The sequence below is a fragment of the Papaver somniferum genome, chromosome 2 (genome assembly GCF_003573695.1).
Source record: "Papaver somniferum cultivar HN1 chromosome 2, ASM357369v1, whole genome shotgun sequence".
Lineage (NCBI taxonomy): Eukaryota > Viridiplantae > Streptophyta > Magnoliopsida > Ranunculales > Papaveraceae > Papaver > Papaver somniferum.
The window spans coordinates 143619289-143628506 of record NC_039359.1 but is presented as its reverse complement, the minus strand read 5'-3'; positions in this window follow the sequence as shown (position 1 = coordinate 143628506).

The following is a 9218-nucleotide window of genomic DNA, read 5'->3' as shown; positions in this document are numbered from 1 at the left end:
GAAGAAGCCAACTCCGGCGGTCTTGATTAATTGTGATAATCAAGCTACAATCTATAATGTCTCTAATAAGACTTATAATGGAAAGTCTAGACATGCAAGTCTTAGACACTACATGGTTAGGCAACTACTCAAGAGGGGAGTAGTTACGGTTAACTTTATTGGATCAAAGAGAAATTTGGCAGACCCATTTACGAAAAGTCTACCAAGTTCAGTGGTTTCAATAAAAAGGAAAGAAATGGGACTAAGGTCTGTGAAGGAAGTTTGATCTCCCATAGCAGAAACCCAACCTATGTTTTGAAAAGGATAAACAAGGTTCAATGTGGTACCAACAAGTTATGGATGTGGATTATGGAGCACTAATATAAAAACTTCCCATTTCTTATTAGTGCTGGTTTCTGCAAGAAAATAGGATGGATGTAAATCCTTAATGAGTCTATGATTAGTAAAAGGTGTATCGCAGAAACACCTTCGAGACTTACCTATATGAGTATGGAAATAAGGCCGTTTCCTAAGAGAAGAAGACCGTTCTCTAAAGAAGACTCATGAACAAGGATATAAGCACATGGCCATTAACGTGCTTGGCTACAGAACACATGATTTTATGAAATCAATATGTGTGGAGACTCCGGTTTTATCATAAGGTGTACTTGGTTCAAGACTGGTTTCACCATAGAACCTCGATAAGGCTTTGAGTTTCTTACACTAAGTGAAGGTTCAAATCCAAAAGATACCTATCATTTATGTGTTGATTTCAACGATGATGCTTAGTCTCAATTGTGCTTGAACTACGTTGGCTTGATCCCACTCGGGTACGTAGGCAGTCACTTCGGTGATGCAGTCACTCTGATTTAAAAGTTTTAACTTTGTTTTATGGTTTTTGAAAATAGGGGGAGAATGTTGGAATATTTTCAACGCCGCTAACCAAAGGGGGGTCCTGGGGGGCATCGCCCCCCAGGCTGTGGTCGACCCCGGAAGAATTTTTTGAACTAAAGGTTTTATTTGGCCGATAAAAGCCTGTTCGAAAATTTCGAATCCAAAAGACACCATTGATGTCTGTTGATGAAGGAACCTGACGTTTCGTGAATAGAAACCTGTTGGCGAATAAAAAACCTATTCCCAACAGGTGCAAAACCCTTTATAAATAGCTTCTCCCAGTTTCGTTTAATATATAAGAAAAATCAATCTGTTTTCTCTATTTCAAAAAGCATCATCAGAAATCAGAAATCTCTTTGTGTGTTCTTGATTGAATCAAGGGGTACAAACCTTGAATTCAGTTTTCGTTGCAGGGCTTTCATTGTATCCTGAAGGCAATATTTCGCATACCTGTTGTAATCGCCAATTGTTATTGGGAGGGTAGAAATATTTGTCTAAAAGAAATTTATACAAGCCTTGAAAGTTTTGGAGTGCAACACTTTCTTCTCTGTGTCATTCATCCTTTGTGAAACCCATTTTTTTTCCAACAATAACAACCGTTGCTACTAAACCTAAACGAGTCTATATAAAGAGATGAAGGAATCGACTACATTGTGATTATTCTCTTCATCTCTTTCTCTGCAGAAACCCATCTTAAACAACAAAAATATTCTTTATTCCTAGAGATTCAAGAATCTTTTAAAGATTTACGGTGTCAAAATTCTCACTTGAAATTACACCAATAGAAATATTCGATCGTCATCTCCTGCAACAAACTAAAGAAGACATCCTTTGATCATAATGAAAAAAGCTAAAATAGATCACGGAGGGTTAGGCAGTGATGCTGGTACTGATAAAACAACTCAAGCAACAAGCCGCAAACTTCAAGATCAAGAAACTCATCATCATCAAAAATTAGGTATTACTGAAAGTAGTAGTCGTTATCGTCAAGAAAATCAACCAGAAGAACAATCAGGAAGAGAGAACAATATTACTAGCAGGCAAGAACTGGAGGAAATGATTAGTTCGAAAGCAACAGAGTTGAAGAAAGGTAAGGAAGAGTTGGATAAGTATGCAGCGGAGTTGAAAAAGTTCATTGAAATGTCAAACAAAGGTGCACCTAGTAATGTGAATATGAACCCTGAAAGGAGACAACGACTTGTAAATTTAGTATATGGTAAGTCTGAGGAAAATGATTCTTTGTCTGAGGAATTAGAAGATCTTAAAACGAAGTTGTTGTCTTTAGAAAAAGATAAGGATGATGGAAAGATGACAAAATCTTTACCAGTTGATGATTCTGCTGACAAAACAACTCAAGCAACAAGCAGCAGCAAACTTCAAGATCAAGAAACCCATCATCATCATCAAGAATTAGGTATTACTGAAAGAGCAAGTCGTAAACGTCATCCTGTTCTTTATCATATTGCTAAGCAAGAACTGGAGAAAATGTCAGGTATGATCAATAAAGAAAACCCTAAAGAAGTTAGCAATAATGAAAAGAATAAGGTTGTGATCAACTTGAATGAAGAACCTGGTGATGATGATGATTCTAATGCCTAGTGAGTTAAAGAAGATGCATGGCAAATCCGATCATTCAACTTGATGAATCAATGTCCTGGTGGTGAATGATATCTTTGTTATTGAAGAATTAAAAGGTTAATTAATTCTTTTGTTTCTCATTTTTGTTTTCTGTCATTAGGATCTATCCGTTGAGATTATTAGTCCCACATTGTCTGGGTTTTTAAGATCCTGCGATTTATAATCCTTTGGCCTCTCCACTCATTGCCGATTGATTTTGAGTTGGATGCCCGTATTCTAACATGGTATCAGAGCAGGCTATTTGTGTTGAGTCAAATGACCGCACCTTTACTCCGAATTATCCGATTTATTGTTCCACGTGTTAGACCCAACGAGGCTACACGTGAGGGAGCGTGTTAAGATTATTAGTCCCACATTATCTGGGTTTCTAAGATCCTGCGATTTATAAGCCAATTGGTTTTGAGGTGGATGCCCGTATTCTAACACTATCTTCTTGTTGTTTTCTTCAACTTTCTTGTTCATCATTTCAAGAAACGGAGAGAAACAACACATTTATGTTTCTTGTTCTCTTTTATTTTCAAGTTTTGAGGAAATTTAGATTAAGTGTCCAATTTGATTACTTACAAAATGTAATCTTTCTGTAATTTCGATCACCGAAACAACCCAATTATATGAATCAAATTTCGATCAATTTATGTTTGCTGCAAAATCTTCATTTCTTATGTTCAATTCCGTTTAGTATTTGGTTAGGGCCGACTGCCAAGTTTATTATGTTCAGCTTAATTGATGACACAATTGATTGTTTCTATTCAAACACGAGATGTACAAATAAAATTTCCAGTCATAATATACTCCACAAATTTAGCAATGAATTTAAGATGTTTCCGGTATCGTGGAAGAGAGGACTAAGCGATTTTCTGTTTACCGGATGGGATGAGACTCCTTCCTCTCAAAATTGTAAACCTTGTCTTGCAGCTCATATAGTATTGGATGCATCCTTCAGCATTATCTCGTCGAGTCCTTTCCTAAGAAAAAACTTCGATAAATGAGTCTTGCTCGTTGTTCAATGCCCCAAACTGTTCATTTGATTCTTTCAATTGAGCTTCGAAGTCGTGCAAGTGCTTTTGCTCGAGTTCTATTCTTGCAACTCATGTACAAGAGATGTGCATCTTATTCTGCCTGGGGAGGCATTTTTATTTGGTCTCCGGTGGGTGGCGGGCACTCTAGCTTTATGTCGTTCACTACTAATAGGGCAGGATGTGTGCAAGTGCTTTTGTTCAAGTTCTATTGAGCTTTAGCATATCGTTCACAATGTTGTTGCACGACATCTTGACTGCAGAAAATGATCCGAAAGTAAGATATAGAATGGAAGAATAACTTCTCAATGAATGAGTACAAGTCAAAAAGATCCTATACTTGGGATAATCCTTTCGCATTTGTATCTTATTTTCATCTAGATCGACACCTCTAATTTGAATGTCATGGATATCAAAGTCAAAATCAAGCTCTAGAGCTCCTTCCTCGTCTTGCACAGATTGTATATTATTCCAGTACCTTTAAAATGTTTAACAAAATTGAACTGCTCTAGAAGATCTGCTTTGCTTACGTAAGGAGACCACTGCTCTATTCTTTCTACATTCTTATTCCAATTAACTGAAGGAAAGTGGACAATTTTTAGCAGTTCCGTTTAAGGTAGTTCCGTCGAGTTACTCGTTCCGGTAATCGAGCCGGGTACCGATCCCCGAGGCGTATTACATCTAGGAATTACTGTTTAGTCCAGAAATGAGAGAATCGGTTAATGTGTAGTCCACCCCTAGATTAGAATTATCCATTGGTCCAAAAACATGTTTTTGGACTAGAATCTTTATTCCCTAGTCCATCCACGTGCGGTTGACACAAGACAATAGTTTAAATATGCCAAACATACCCTTCTGCAACTGTTAATCACGAACAAAGCACATTCAAACTTAGTTTCTTCTCAGATTCAATCTCTCGTTTTATCTGCTGCTGCGTTTTGGTTCATCTCAGTTTCTGGTAGTGTCTTTCAATTAGGTTCATCTCAGCTTCGAATTAGGTTCATCTCAGCTTCGAATTAGGTTTATTGAGCTTCGAACAAGGTATTTATCTTTTAATCATATTCCTCTGCTGTTGTTCTTGAAATCTTGATGAATAATTAGGTTTATTCTGATATGATTTCTAACAGAATAATTGTATATGACGTACATTGTTATCTATCTCTTATGATTTCAGTTTTATGTTGATTTGCATTGTTAATTCAGTTTTCGTTCGACTTTTTAAGTTTTTTTTTGTGATTTTTGTGTGTTTCAATTAGGTATCTCAGATTCGAATTAGGTTTATCTCAGATTCGAACAAGGTATGTTACTGTAATCACGTTTTTATATGCTGCTGTTCTGTTTTAGTTTCTTTTGTAATCTGATTTTTGTATTTTTTGATATAGGTTTATTCATAGGAATTTTTGTTCTCTCCTTTTTAAAATAGCTTCAGTTTCATTAGCATGCTTTTTGTTTATATGATCATGATTCTCAAAATATATGGAACATATTTATTCATAGGCACGGTACAACTTGATGAATCAATGTCCTGGTTGTGAGTGATATCAACGTCCTGGTTGTGAGTGATATCTATGCCCGTATTCTAACACTATCTTCTTGTTGTTTTCTTCAACTTTCTTGTCCATCATTTCAAGAAACACACATTTACGTTTCTTGTTCTCTTTTATTTTCATGTTTTGAGGAAATTCAGATTAAGTGTCCAATTTGATTACTTAAAAAATGTACTCTTTCTGTAATTTCGATCACCGAAAGAACCCAATTATATGAATCAAATTTCGATCAGTTTACTGTAAAATCTTCGTTTCTTATGTTCAACTCCGTTTAGTATTGGTTCGCGCTGGTTTCGAGTGCCAAGCTTATTATGCATGTTCAGATTAATTGATGACACAATTGTTCTATTGCAAACATGAGATACAAATAATTTTTCTATCTGTAATAATAGTACAAATATCAACAAATTTGTCAATGAAATTTCGATTGTAGGTTTTTCCAGTGTCGTGGATGAGATTCCTTCCTCTCAAAATTGTTAACCTTGTCTTGCAGGCAGCTCATGTATAGTATTGGATGCATGACATGCATCCTTCTGCATTATCTCGTAGAGTCCTTTCCTCCGGAAATATTTCGATAAATGCATCTTGCTCATTGTTCAATTGAGCTTCTAAGCCGTGCAAGTGCTTTTTCTCGAGTTATATTACCCTGTCTTTTAATTCACGATTCTTTACTTGCAACTCATCATTGTCTGCCTGGGGTGGTCCATTTATTTGATCTTCAGGCACTCCAGCTCTATCTGGTTTACCCAAATCGTTCAATAACATTTCGTTCGTATGCTCTTCTACTGCTTATCAAATTATTATTTACACAAGTCGTACCCGAATTAGCTAATTCCTCCTTTCTTTTTGAACCCACTACTCTAGACTTTGCATATATTAGAGTGTTGCAGATTATTATCGTTTTCCTTCCACTTAGCCACTATGTCCCAGAAGAATAACGCCTCAAATCATCATGCTCGGGGCAAAGTCTTGCCTGAAACCAGTTAGGTTCAATCCAAGTGCAGTTTGATATTTCCTTTGTATTATGAAAATCTTGCGAAGAATACCGATTACTCCCAACACAGTGATACCTACATGTATCAAGAGAATAGTATAAAATCCTTTCACCGTCTAATCTAGGTAAGTATATTTTGTTCTCCATGCAACTACGCGGAGCGACTGCAGAGAAACTGGATGTATAGCTGATAAACAATGCATACTTTCCCAAACTGTTCAGTTTTACCCAGGCCATCTTGGATTCATCCAATCTATAAATATCCATCGACTTTCCACTCTGTCCTAAGTTCACTAATAGAAGCTTATCATCACACTCCACCAAAAAACTTGGACAGATGCCACTGAATTGTTTCAGAGACTTCGAAAGTACTTTCCAACTGAAATCATCACCCTTGGCGCTGAAAACCCCTAGCATTCCGTTATAATCTAAGCAGTAGAAAGCGCCATTATAGAAAACAGGATTATTAATACATGGCATAAAGTGGTCGTGTTTATCATATTTATATTCGCATAAATGAGCTGTCCAACCACTTGAACTCTTGTGTAGATCACTGATCAGGAAAGAAACCTCAGCATAACCAGAATTAGATGCCCATGGGCGCCAATTGGACATGGCAACTACTACACAGTCGTGTGAAGTCGGTGTGAATGAGAATGACATTCCACCAAGTACATAACCATCAGGTAAATCTGGAAGACGGATCATTGCTCTTGTCAAGGGATTGTAGCATAATACAGTTATTTTACTGATAGACAGTAGAAGCCATCCATCTTTTGAATATCGAATTGTAGCACCTGCAAGTAATTCATCAGAATTTCTCATGAAGTACTTGTCGTTATTATGCATCGGGTCTATGGCATTGCAGACGAAATGCTCACCAATGAAAGAAATCAGCCATGGAGATAAATATGTAGTTACTGCTGTTCTTGTAAAGGCCGATTTTCGGTTCAACACGGGGAGTAACATAGAATATTGTTTACAGACTAAACGAAAATTATTGTAATCCACTGGATGTAGAAATTTAGCTACTGCCTCTATGCTGTCATAATCATTAGGAAAACCCCCATCTTCTAGTTCCCCTCCGCTACAATTTATCCTACTCCTATTCTCCTCCAGATCATCAGCTGCACTTTGGCTTAATATAAAATCGTTTATTCTTCTCTTCGTTTTATCAACCTGCAGCATGCCCACTGTTGCAGGCATCATTATCCAGGTAGGTAGAAACCATGGTGCTGGGAGCTTCGAGCACGGCAAGATAGCTGTAGTACTATTATCTTCTAATTCAAATACATGCAAGGTTTGATCTTCCGCTAGTGTGTAAAATAAACAGCCCCTTTCAAGACCCATGTCCGCCGCTGAGCAAGATGCTGTGGAAGTGGAATAACACTTTCTGGAGAGTCCATTATCCATGCTTATGCACAAAAAGAGAACATGATCATCCAAATTCTTCAACAAAACCCATGACAATGATGAGAAATCCAATTTTAGGATATGTGTCGACGTAACTCTTCTATAACTTCTTGAACTGCAATTAAAGCGAATTCTGAAGATTTCATTACCAGACTCAACCCAACATTCCATGCACTCGCCGTTCTTATCACCATCTCCTATTACTACTGGAAAATCAGCGTCCTGTACTTTGAATGATCTAATATATTTGGTTTTCTTATCAACAACAACATTCTGCCATAGTTTTCGGATTTCGATCTCTATGACCCAGTTGTTATAACAAAATGCATATAAATTACCTTTAAAACAAACCAGGGATTGGATGCGTTCTAGAACAGACGCATCATCGTCATTGTTGCTATAATAACTTACATCCAATTCCAATGCCTTTGTTCTCCATTGTTTGTCTCCGGGTCGACAAAAAACTAGTATGTTGCAGGGCTCATCATCTCCTATGTGGTTTACACGTTTAAAATGTAGAAATACCATGCAGCCTCCATCATTGTCAGGATTAGAAGCGGTAAAACGATTAGTACTCGAAGGTGATGAGGATAGCACCAAGTCAAATAAATAAAAATCCTTGGATGGTAATTTGGTTCCGGTAGTAATTGACGGCCGATCGAGCTTAGGTAACTGAATAGTTTCCAATGATAGAGGGTTCCACAAGAAACAATCATCTAAGTTTGATTCAGCTACAGAATACTCAGCATTATCTATAACATTACCAATAACAACTAGCCACCCTTGATGACAAGTTTTATGATAATATGCTCTACCTCGCATCTCTGGTATAGACTTGGTGCAATTTCTGTTATCGGGTTCACAAGGATTATAGAAGCTCTGAAATTTCCGGCCTTTTCCATGTGGAAAAACAAGCCAAGGTGCTGCCTTCGGAACCGGTGGACGCTGTCTTACACTCCGCACGTCGGATGCCTTCGCTGTTGCGAGTGCCAACTGCTTGTCTTCCATGAAAGCTGCGCTAGGAGAAGAGATCAACAAGTATGAGGTTATGGTGGTGTAACAGTGTAGGTGTGTATTTATATAAACAGCGCACCTCCAAATTCATCGACCATCAAATGGAAATCGACTAGAACTGGAATTGGGTTTTCAGGGTTCAGAATAGAAGTTGTATTCACGGGCTGGTTTGGGCCCGGTTATACGGGTAACGAACCAAGTCTGAACCGTTTAGACAAGCTAATAATTTTCTTTATTTGGACGGTTCAAGATGCATTTGGAATTTGAATCTAACGTCAAAGAAGACAGGTGTTTTGTTTATAACTTCTCATCATCCCTCTGGAGAGAGATAGAGATAAGAGAGGGGTAGACTGTGGGATAGAAGAGAAAGAGGCTCTGAAAAAACTTGTTAGATCTGAGAATCCAGATTTACAGATGTTGATTTTGGACCATCACCAGATTCACAGACACCCCAAGGTTTGATTTTTTTTTTTCTTGTGAGTTTTTTTCTCTCTCTCTCTAGCTACTCTAACAACAGATCTCTGTAAATCTACCAGTTGTGAAATATGGTTTGCTTTTTTGTGTTTTTTTCCATCTTTTTCTGATGAAACTATTGATTATTATTGAAAGGTTTGATCTTTATGCTGGTGCATCCTCTTCTCTTAAGAAAGGTGTTACCTTTTATGTTCATTCATCCTCTTCTGTTAAGATTTAGATGTAAATTAGAAAAGAGATTGATTTTGT